The sequence below is a fragment of the Etheostoma spectabile genome, chromosome 16 (genome assembly GCF_008692095.1).
Source record: "Etheostoma spectabile isolate EspeVRDwgs_2016 chromosome 16, UIUC_Espe_1.0, whole genome shotgun sequence".
Lineage (NCBI taxonomy): Eukaryota > Metazoa > Chordata > Actinopteri > Perciformes > Percidae > Etheostoma > Etheostoma spectabile.
The window spans coordinates 18,798,725-18,807,748 of record NC_045748.1 but is presented as its reverse complement, the minus strand read 5'-3'; the positions used below and the strand labels follow the sequence as shown (position 1 = coordinate 18,807,748).

The 9,024-nt window shown below is 39.1% G+C and overlaps 2 long non-coding RNA genes across 2 annotated transcripts in view; one reads left to right on the top strand and one right to left on the bottom strand.

The window, feature by feature from the left end:
• Positions 1-6,430: 6,430 nt before the first annotated feature.
• The window catches only part of LOC116704295 (uncharacterized), a 16,199-nt gene continuing 13,605 nt past the window's right edge, over positions 6,431-9,024 (bottom strand). The window contains exons 2-3 of the long non-coding RNA XR_004335648.1: positions 6,515-6,521; positions 6,431-6,443 (exon numbers count right to left, since the gene is read on the bottom strand). This is a non-coding gene — a long non-coding RNA (uncharacterized LOC116704295). The remainder of the gene's footprint in view (positions 6,444-6,514; positions 6,522-9,024) is intronic.
• The window catches only part of LOC116704294 (uncharacterized), a 125,303-nt gene continuing 123,755 nt past the window's right edge, over positions 7,477-9,024 (top strand). Inside the window, exon 1 of the long non-coding RNA XR_004335647.1 lies at positions 7,477-7,700. This is a non-coding gene — a long non-coding RNA (uncharacterized LOC116704294). The remainder of the gene's footprint in view (positions 7,701-9,024) is intronic.

Here is a 9,024-nt window from a genome sequence, read left to right as displayed (position 1 = left end):
TTTTTTTTTTTTACCTTATTAACCGCTTACTTTTCTGACAACATGGCTCATAAGCCTGATGGTTGCTTGTCCATAAATGCACAAACAATTACTCTGCGAGTGGATTTTCATAACATTGGGAAATTAAGTGTAATTAGTAGCTACCTGGATGATAGAAATTAATGTAAAACATGAGTGTAGGCATCAAAAACTTTTTACGTGTGATATAAAACAAACTGAATGCAAAGTCAGACAAAAGTTCTGCACACTACTAATAGCATCCAGTGAATTTAATGTAACAGAGCAATGTTTTGATCTAACAAGATCATCACTAATCCACTTTCAGAGTGGACCAATCAGAACAAAGCTGTCTGAAACTCCCATGTACGGGACTAAAACCTGCCTCTATGGAAAGGTACAAAATAGTAAAAACAAAATGCACTTACATAAATAATTAATAGTAACTGTTGAAAAAATGTCAGAAATTATGTAAAACATACATACATGATGTGTAGTGAATGAGCTAAAACATGTAAGAAGTGGAATGGTCCTTTAAATCTAGAAAAGTGGAAATGTCCATAATCCCCATTCCTACTCCGTGACTTTGTGTTTCCGTCTAGATATTTACTGTAAATATAAACAATGTGGTGATGTTAGCAATGTTATCTCATTAATCTTAATCCATTGCCAAAGCAATTATCTGTTTGCAGATATGTGAGTGTGTTGTGTCTGTTTCATTGTGTCCTGAGCAGCCGTCCCTGCAGTCTGGCTCCTCTCTGTGTGCTCCCTGCGATGATAAGATTGCTGCCCTTTCTCAGGCTATCGCTAACGAGGCAAAAGGCCACTTGAGGAATGACAGGGCCAACATGACTGACATTAGCCGCTCTCGCCTCAGCAATTTCATTCTTCTATGTAGAAAAGTGCTGACAACTCATTAACGAATGTCTTCAATGGGACTTTTTTTTTGTTGCTTTATAATGAAGGGAATACAGGGCTGCTCTCTCTGACTGGGTGGAGCTGAGGCGTTGTGACTGCAGGTTCAACTGCTGGTTAGCTTGGTTTACTGTCATATGATAATTACAGTGCTGTGACTTTGTTTTGGACAACAGGCAGCTCATGAAGATGTTTGGAACAGCCTAACATGCAGACGCTTAAAGGGAACCCTAAATTAGCTTGATCACAAGGAGAGAACTGGAGTCACTGGGACTTTCTCGGGGCCAGAAACTTCCTAATTAGAGATAAAAATGTCTGTTGGGGTTGTGTTGGCTGTAGGCCATTTACAGTAAGTTGAACAAGAACCAGATTGGGAAAATGATCACACAGATCTGAATCCCTTTGAAAACGTGACATTTCTATGATGAAGTGTGACAAGCTGGAGTTCAGAAATGGCACTAACGGTTAACACATTGTAAATGAAAATACACTTTTTTTAGACATGATCTATAGCTAACTTCTTTTAATATTTTGTTAGTCTTGCTGTATACCAAACTATGTACGTACCATATGTGTACATATCAAACCTATCTCTTTTAAAAACTTTCCAGGTATTTTTCAATGATTTCTGATAACTGGGAACCTTCCAGCATTCAACTAACCTTACTTAATACGCCACATGTGCACTGCTTGACTTATATGACTTAAGTGACCTTCTCATTTGTAATCATTATGTTGGAATGTTTAGTAACGATCATTTTAATATGTCGGTGACTTCCTGAGGGCTTGAAATTGTCAGGGACAATTTAAGATTACTTAAGATTTACAGATGTACAACATAAATATTCAGCTGTCCCATTATAAATGTTCAAGTATCCAATCCTATGCTTTCTAAATAAACAGGGAAAACAATGCCGCTTGAAACCACCACCTGCTAATTATAATGTAAAGAACATCTTTCATTGCCAAAGAACTGTGTCTCTGTCTCCATGATCTGTAACTGCTGTCAAGCTGTAAATCTGGATGTACCCTCTGAGAATGGAAAGAGGCTTTTCAGCAGTATTACTACTAAAGCAAGCTGAAAGACATTGTTTCCGCTGGTTGCCTTTGTGCCATGAAAATGAAATACAGTCAGCACGCAAAGGCCTCTTTTGTTCAGTTTTGCACCTCTTTTTTTTTTTTATTTATTACCCTCAGCATCTTCCCACACTTCCCATATTTTGTGCCATTGTGACCGCAAACCCTGAAAACAGAGGTGCCTGGGATGGTTGTGTATGTTCTAAAGTGGAAAAATGGACCGATCACTGGGATTGCACACAAATGCATATTTGGTGAGGTTAAATATACAACTAAAGAGCAGAGTTAAACAAACTCTTTTGAAATTTGATCCTGTACGTCTCTAATCCATAACATTATTTCACAATTAAGAAAGCTAACATTTAATTAGAGGATATGTTTGTACAAGAGTGTGTTTTGCTGTTATGTTGGCATGGAGCCACAGCTCATTGGATAGGACTCAGAGTTATTTTTGGGGATGCTCAGGTGCCTGCATGGGGCCCCATCAGAAAGTCCTTATAAAGAGGTCCTCTCTGGGTGGGTGGAAAGTGAGTTATCAGCTTCACTGTCGCTCCTTGATGGGGCCAACTCGTTTGCATCTAGTCAACACCTCCTGCCCCTCTCTGGCACAGATCCTAAAGCAACCCTTGGCCTTACAGAGCACTTTAAATACATCTCCTTCTACCACATTTCCTCTTACACTCTACCACTTCTTATACCAGTCGATTACATTTCACACTAAATACAATTTAGTTACAGTTTTATTATTTTGTTTAAATTTTGTCATTCACAGTACTCTCTCCCCAACCCTTCCCAAGCCTGCCTCTCTCCGTCTCATTTGTTTTACATTATTGATGAAGGGGAAGAACAGAGGTGTGTTTTGCTTTGACCATATGATAATGCATTGGGGTTAATGGGATTTTAGTGTAAAGCTAAACTAAAGTCGCTGTACTTATTTAAAATATGCACATTCAGTGTAAGTGTGAGTATATAGAATGTCAAATTTCTGATAATACACAACAGCAATCAGTGTTAGTTAATGCATTTGCACTATACAACAGTGAAAGTGTCATATAGTATTTATCTATACATGTCATAGTCAGTTTAATTTCAGCAGTGCATCTTAATCTGGGTTGTAAAATTTTGCTTGATATTGTACAAGACTGAGCATATCGAAAAATATTATGACCACATCTTTCCGTTCTTCCTTTTCTTCCCTTCTCTCTGTTCCTTGTCTAAGGAATGTTTTCCCAGACTCTCTTTTCACCCTCTGTGAGCGCTCTGTCTCTCTGTGGTTACACACTTCATTTGTCTTCCCCAGGATCAGAGAAACAGCAAAAATCAAAATAATCACTGGACATTGAAGTAAGAGAAAGCCTAAGACAAGCCCTGGATAACAAGATGACAAAACCTGTTAAGATAGAGCTCTCAAGAAGCGGGCCATGCCGAATAATTATTTTATTAGTTATTTACCTTAAACTTTCAGTACATTAATTTTTGCATTATTAATATTTTTGTTTGATATTGTAAAGCTTTCGGAAGTTTGAATTATTCATATGTCGGCTGAAGATATGTGTGCTGCATTTTAATCGCATCCACAGTGATGAACAAAATTGGATAAATAAGTAAAACACATTAACCATGAACATTTCCATTACTCTAATATTGTATATTATAATCCACTTGTCAATGGTACTTAAAGGGTAATACAGAAGGAGTCTATTCAATACACATTCCATTATGGATTATCTTATTTCCTCTAGCTGATAAAAGCTTTTATCCAACAGTGGCCACATAATCCTTTTATCCATTTTTATTAATGAACACTACTACTACTACTACTACTACTGCTACTACTATACTTTGCTTCACTGTCGTGTAATGTGTTAAATGTACTTTCCTTTGTGATTTCTGCAAGCAATTTCTCTTTTTAAACTGTTGGTTTAAAAAGAGTGTGTCAGCCCAAAGAATAGCCTTTTCACACGTCCTTTTACTGCTGCACTTAACTTACCGACCAAAAGATGGAGCTACAGCCATTGGCCAAGGTCAGGCCGATAAGGCTGGAAACCAGTGAGTTGGTCCGGGCCTCCCATCGTGGTTTGAGTTCTTGATGTTTTTGAGTGGACTTGAAATGATCGTAGTGTCAGGGCCGACAAACTGGACAGTTTGGAAAAGTTTGTGTAAGGAGCCATTCATCAGGGATCACTCAAAGTTAACACTATGCAGCATCTTTAAACGTAGCCACCACTTTTCAGTGATATTGTTGAGTTGAATGGTTGTACGAGTCCTTTGAAACCTAAATACATATACAGCCAGGTGCAGAGCTAGGTCATATTCTTTACATCTGGTGTGTTGAGTAATAAAGCTGTGAAAGACAGAATGACCTAAAATTACAGTTACAGTGGCTTGAGAAGGGGAGGAGTGCTGTAACCTTTTCCATGAGGAGAATTGAAGGTTGTGATTGGCTGAAGACTATTTTCCCATCTCTCTCTCTCCCTCATGCTTCCTCCCCTCCCCCTCACACCAGACCCTGGATGGCACGCAAGGCCCTGGCCACCGCCGCAGCATGGCGCCAAGGAGGTACAGAGTTTGTGTGTGTGTGTGTGTGTGCACATATTGTGTGCTTCAGCCAGTTTGGAGGGCCGAGACCCCGGATATGTTGTGGAAGTGTGCAGTGGACAGGGGCCAGACAGGACGTGACCTTCTAGAGGAAGCTCGGCCGGCCCTATAGGCCAAGTGGCTATCAATCAACACCTTTTGTCCCGCCCCCAACCGGACACTTCAAACACACAAAAGGATCAGACCCGTGGCCAGCTCTTTTATATTGATCTTTAATATAAATTACCAAAATGTAAGACTTTTAGATCAAGTTTCATTAATCTAAGCTATTCCTCAATAAGAAAATAAAATGTACAGATCACAGTGAAAAAACAACTAGCTTTTTTCCTTATCCTTTCATTGATAGAAAACCTTGAAAGTTACTTTTTCATGTTTGATGAAATGTGTTTGATTTATACCAATTTGGTGCAGACGATAGATCTAAAAATATCTATTGATCCACCGGCAATAATATTTGCTTTTCAAATACAGAATGTGACCTAGAACTTTACCAGTCATCTGTAGCTGCTGGATGTGATTATTTTTTTAGTCTTTTGAACCCCACTGTAATTTAGCAGAGGTACTTTCATTACTCCCAATCCAAGGTAACAGCAGATCAAAGCTTCATGTTGTTTCTCCTCCTCTGCAGGCTGTCCGAGGTCTAACCTGCACTTCGGACAAATGGCCAACAGGTCAGGAACTCAGTTCCGCTGAGGGTAGAGGGCAAAGGCCTGGGACTGACCCTACACTGATGCCATTGTGAACTGTGTCTTATGGCTTTCAGTTTCAGACAAAGTAGTTCAGTGGTGGTGTAGAGACTGTGACAGTGGTGGTGATAATAATGAGGCGAGGGATTTATGACTCAAGTTTTTAATTGTCTTCATTATTAGTATTCAATCTGAAGGTAATGGGAAGTTCACTTCAAGTTTGCAACAATAAATCCTGTCATAAAGTAGAGCAAATAACCAGTTTACTAATTGTAACTAGGCCTACACTTCTGCTGCTAATGATGATTCTATTTATTCCTGACCAATTTTACCTACCCGCTTACTCAACTCTGTCTTGAAACAGCCATCCCCTCCTTAGGTATTTTTTGCAAAACAGGATATCAATGAAAAGCCAACTGGCCTAATAGGCTAAATATGTGGGAAGAGAACAGGAGTAAAAAGACGATATGAACGTCTTAGTGTTGTCCGTGTCTGGGAAAGAAGGGCCAAAGGTGCTAATTAACAGAGCTGTCAGTTGTTCCTTGAAGTGAAGTGAACTTGCTGATAAGCAGAGTGGCTGGTGGAGGAAAACTGATGGGTCCCCCCAAGCCATCTGGACCTTGTTCTCCCAGAGAGCGGGGCTTTGGCACAAAAGGGTATCGACAGTAAGTAATACATATAGAAGATTTGACATGATTTTGATTTTAAAATGAAGAAAACCGGTGTCAGCTAACAGTGTTGACAGGTGTTGATGGTAAACAGGTAATACAGTTTAGTAAAGAAAAGATTTTGGAGGCATAAACAGTTTCATAAACAGGCATTCATACATATGTGTTGATTCGTGAATAACCACCATGCTGACTAAGATAATATCTGTTTGTGAAAGTTGCCATCTTTTCTAAAACCGCTTTAGATTTCTCTTACATATTTACCACATAACACATTTTGGGTTAAATATGTTTCTTATTGCACATTGTTTCAGAAATTTCTTTAACAAAAGCAATTAAATGTGAAATCAAAGATACAAAGATCATTAATGTGAAAATGTGAAAACATGCTTTAAATCATTAAATGTGTGGGGTCCTATTTTCTGGACAATTTTATAAAAAAACTAAATTTATAAATAGGACAACGATTGATTTTCTCTTCTCGTCATCTTCAACATTGTAGCTCTGCAGCGCTAAAGTGCTATCCTGTGATTCTGGAGGGCCTGCATAGCTCATCTCCTGCAGGTAATCAACCATCATTCTTTCATGAGGCTGTGAGTGTTCAGGAGAGACTCTGGATCTCCCCTGCTGCTTCTGCCAGCAATACATCCTGCTACACGTTAGGAAACATGACAACTGCACTCCCTCCCAGCTCATCGCACCTGAACACACTCCTCTATCTCATGACATGATGGGTCAAATCAGATCTCTCATGGCTATACGGTTTGCTAAATCAGCCAGCTTTCAGGGAGCTGAGCTCGGAGTTGTAGATTATTATATTAAATTACACCTTGTACATAATCTGCTTGAGAAATAAAATGAGTGTGTATTGCTCAAATCTCATTTATCAGTAGGCCTATGTCTGGTTTGAATTGTTTTCCACACAGACAAAAATGTGATTGTAACTGTAAATTTAAGCAAACCAAATTGTTCTACAGACTAAGATACCTGCTGTTTATGCTCTATGTTGTAAAACATTTTAATAATAAAAGAAATCTTAGAGTAATTTCAATTTGAATGTAAACAGCCAAGTCATAGCATTTGGCTTGGTTGACAAATAATTAAAATTTGAAAAGAAAAAAACAGCTATTCCATATAGGTACCTTTATCAAAAATACATTATTTCAACACGTATATTAACAACTTTATGAGTTGATTTGAAATGTTTTACATGACATCTTTTAATAGCCTACATGTTATAAATAATCACTTGTTACAAAACGTTGGGCACACTTGATTAATACAACTGCAAATAACAAACTAACTGTAGGCCTATGATATCGCTACTTCTCAAAGGTCCAATATGTAATATATGTACTATATACAAAAATGACCCCAATGCGTCATAAGATATCAAGGAAACATGCTAAGTTAAACATTAACGGTATCTTTTCTGACAATTATGCTAATGCCAGTATATTCTCCTTTTTCTGTGAGGGAATTTCTGTTTGTGTTTCGGCCTGGGTTTCGTTATCAACTGCCCAGTTTGACAGCCTGGCTGGGTTGCCAGATATTTACCTGTAAAAACGTAAACCCAGCGCGCTACTGCTGTAACGATAGAAACAGCAAACAAACGAAGAGGATCAACGGAGATAGATTGGCCTGGCATGTTTCTAACAGTTGCGTGACCACAGACGTAACAAACTGGAGAAGTATTTGAAAGATGGAGACAGCTTAGAGCCCAAAAGGACGCTGAGTTGGCTAATTTCTTCCTGAACAGGTAAGCATTAGCCTCAGGCTAATTTGTCACGGCTGTATGGCAAGGGTATTTTATGTCATTTTAACATTTGTGTAGGCTACTCATATTGAATTATATAGCTACAGTACTCAAGTTGGTTACTCGCAAAATATTGAGACACAGCCCGTACAACGCTAGGGATCCTGACTGGTCGTGGCTAACGCCGACTTGCTAACCCTGCTAACTGCTGGCTAGTTTTACCCGGAGGACCAGGCAAGCAGGCCACGGCTGTCTACAACATGTAACGCTAGCCTGTTAAGCGGCCACAGTCGACAACGGTGAGTTATTTTATGCCAATAGAGGGGGCTGTAAATTGGGAAGAGAGGACCGTGAGTTTGCAGTGTGTTTAGCGATTGTTGCTGTAATTCTAAGCCAATAGAGTTTGTTCAGTCGGGTGGAGAGGACTGCAAGGTCGTGTTCTTTTTAGCGGTTCTCACTGCAAATTCACCACCGAGAAAGTGCGTTTGTCTGTCGCAGAGGATGGGGAGGTTGTTGTGTTTTTAGCGGTTCCTACTGTAATTCTAAACCTGGGAAGAGTGTATGTCCCTAGGGTGAATAGGACAGCAATGTTATTGTTTTAGCGGTTTCAACCATAATTCTAAGAGGAAAAAAATGTGCCTGTCTGTCGTGTACAGAGCTCTGCGTGAACACGGGATTTAATGACTGTCGACGTAGCCAGCATCTAACGTTAGCTACTCAGCCGTGCTATGAAGTATGCCTGGCTATGTGAGACAAGCTTCTAGCAACATGGTTGTGGATGCTGCGGCAAGCCTGGCAACCTCCTTGAACTTCAGTGGGGGGGTCATCAAACCTAATATGGATACAGTATTAAGAAGGGCAGGTCTGTGCCAATCTACCAACCCTTTTTAACTCATCATGTAGTTAATATACACGTACAGACACCTTGTTGAACTGTTACTGAATTTCTCTGAAATCCTGCTCAAAACCAAAATAGGCAGTTTGATTGAAGTTATAAAGACTTGGCTTTATTTATTTACCAGGTCTGATTCTAACTGGCAAATGACTATGATGTTCATGTTGATTGAAGGACATTAAACCATAAGCAATTGATCATCTTCCTTAATTGTTGTTGATGGAATTCACAGTAAGCACATTACCATAAGTTTTTTAGCTTATAGGTGATTTTTTTTAACTGTACAGCTGTAAAGAACTCTTGTGATATATTACCTACTGTTTTAAAGCTTACTGTGCATTAAGACTTTCTGCATTCTTTTTTCCCCTCACATTATTCCTGTCTCAATACCTTTTATTACTAAGTGTATATAGTGTGTGTGTGTGTGTGTGT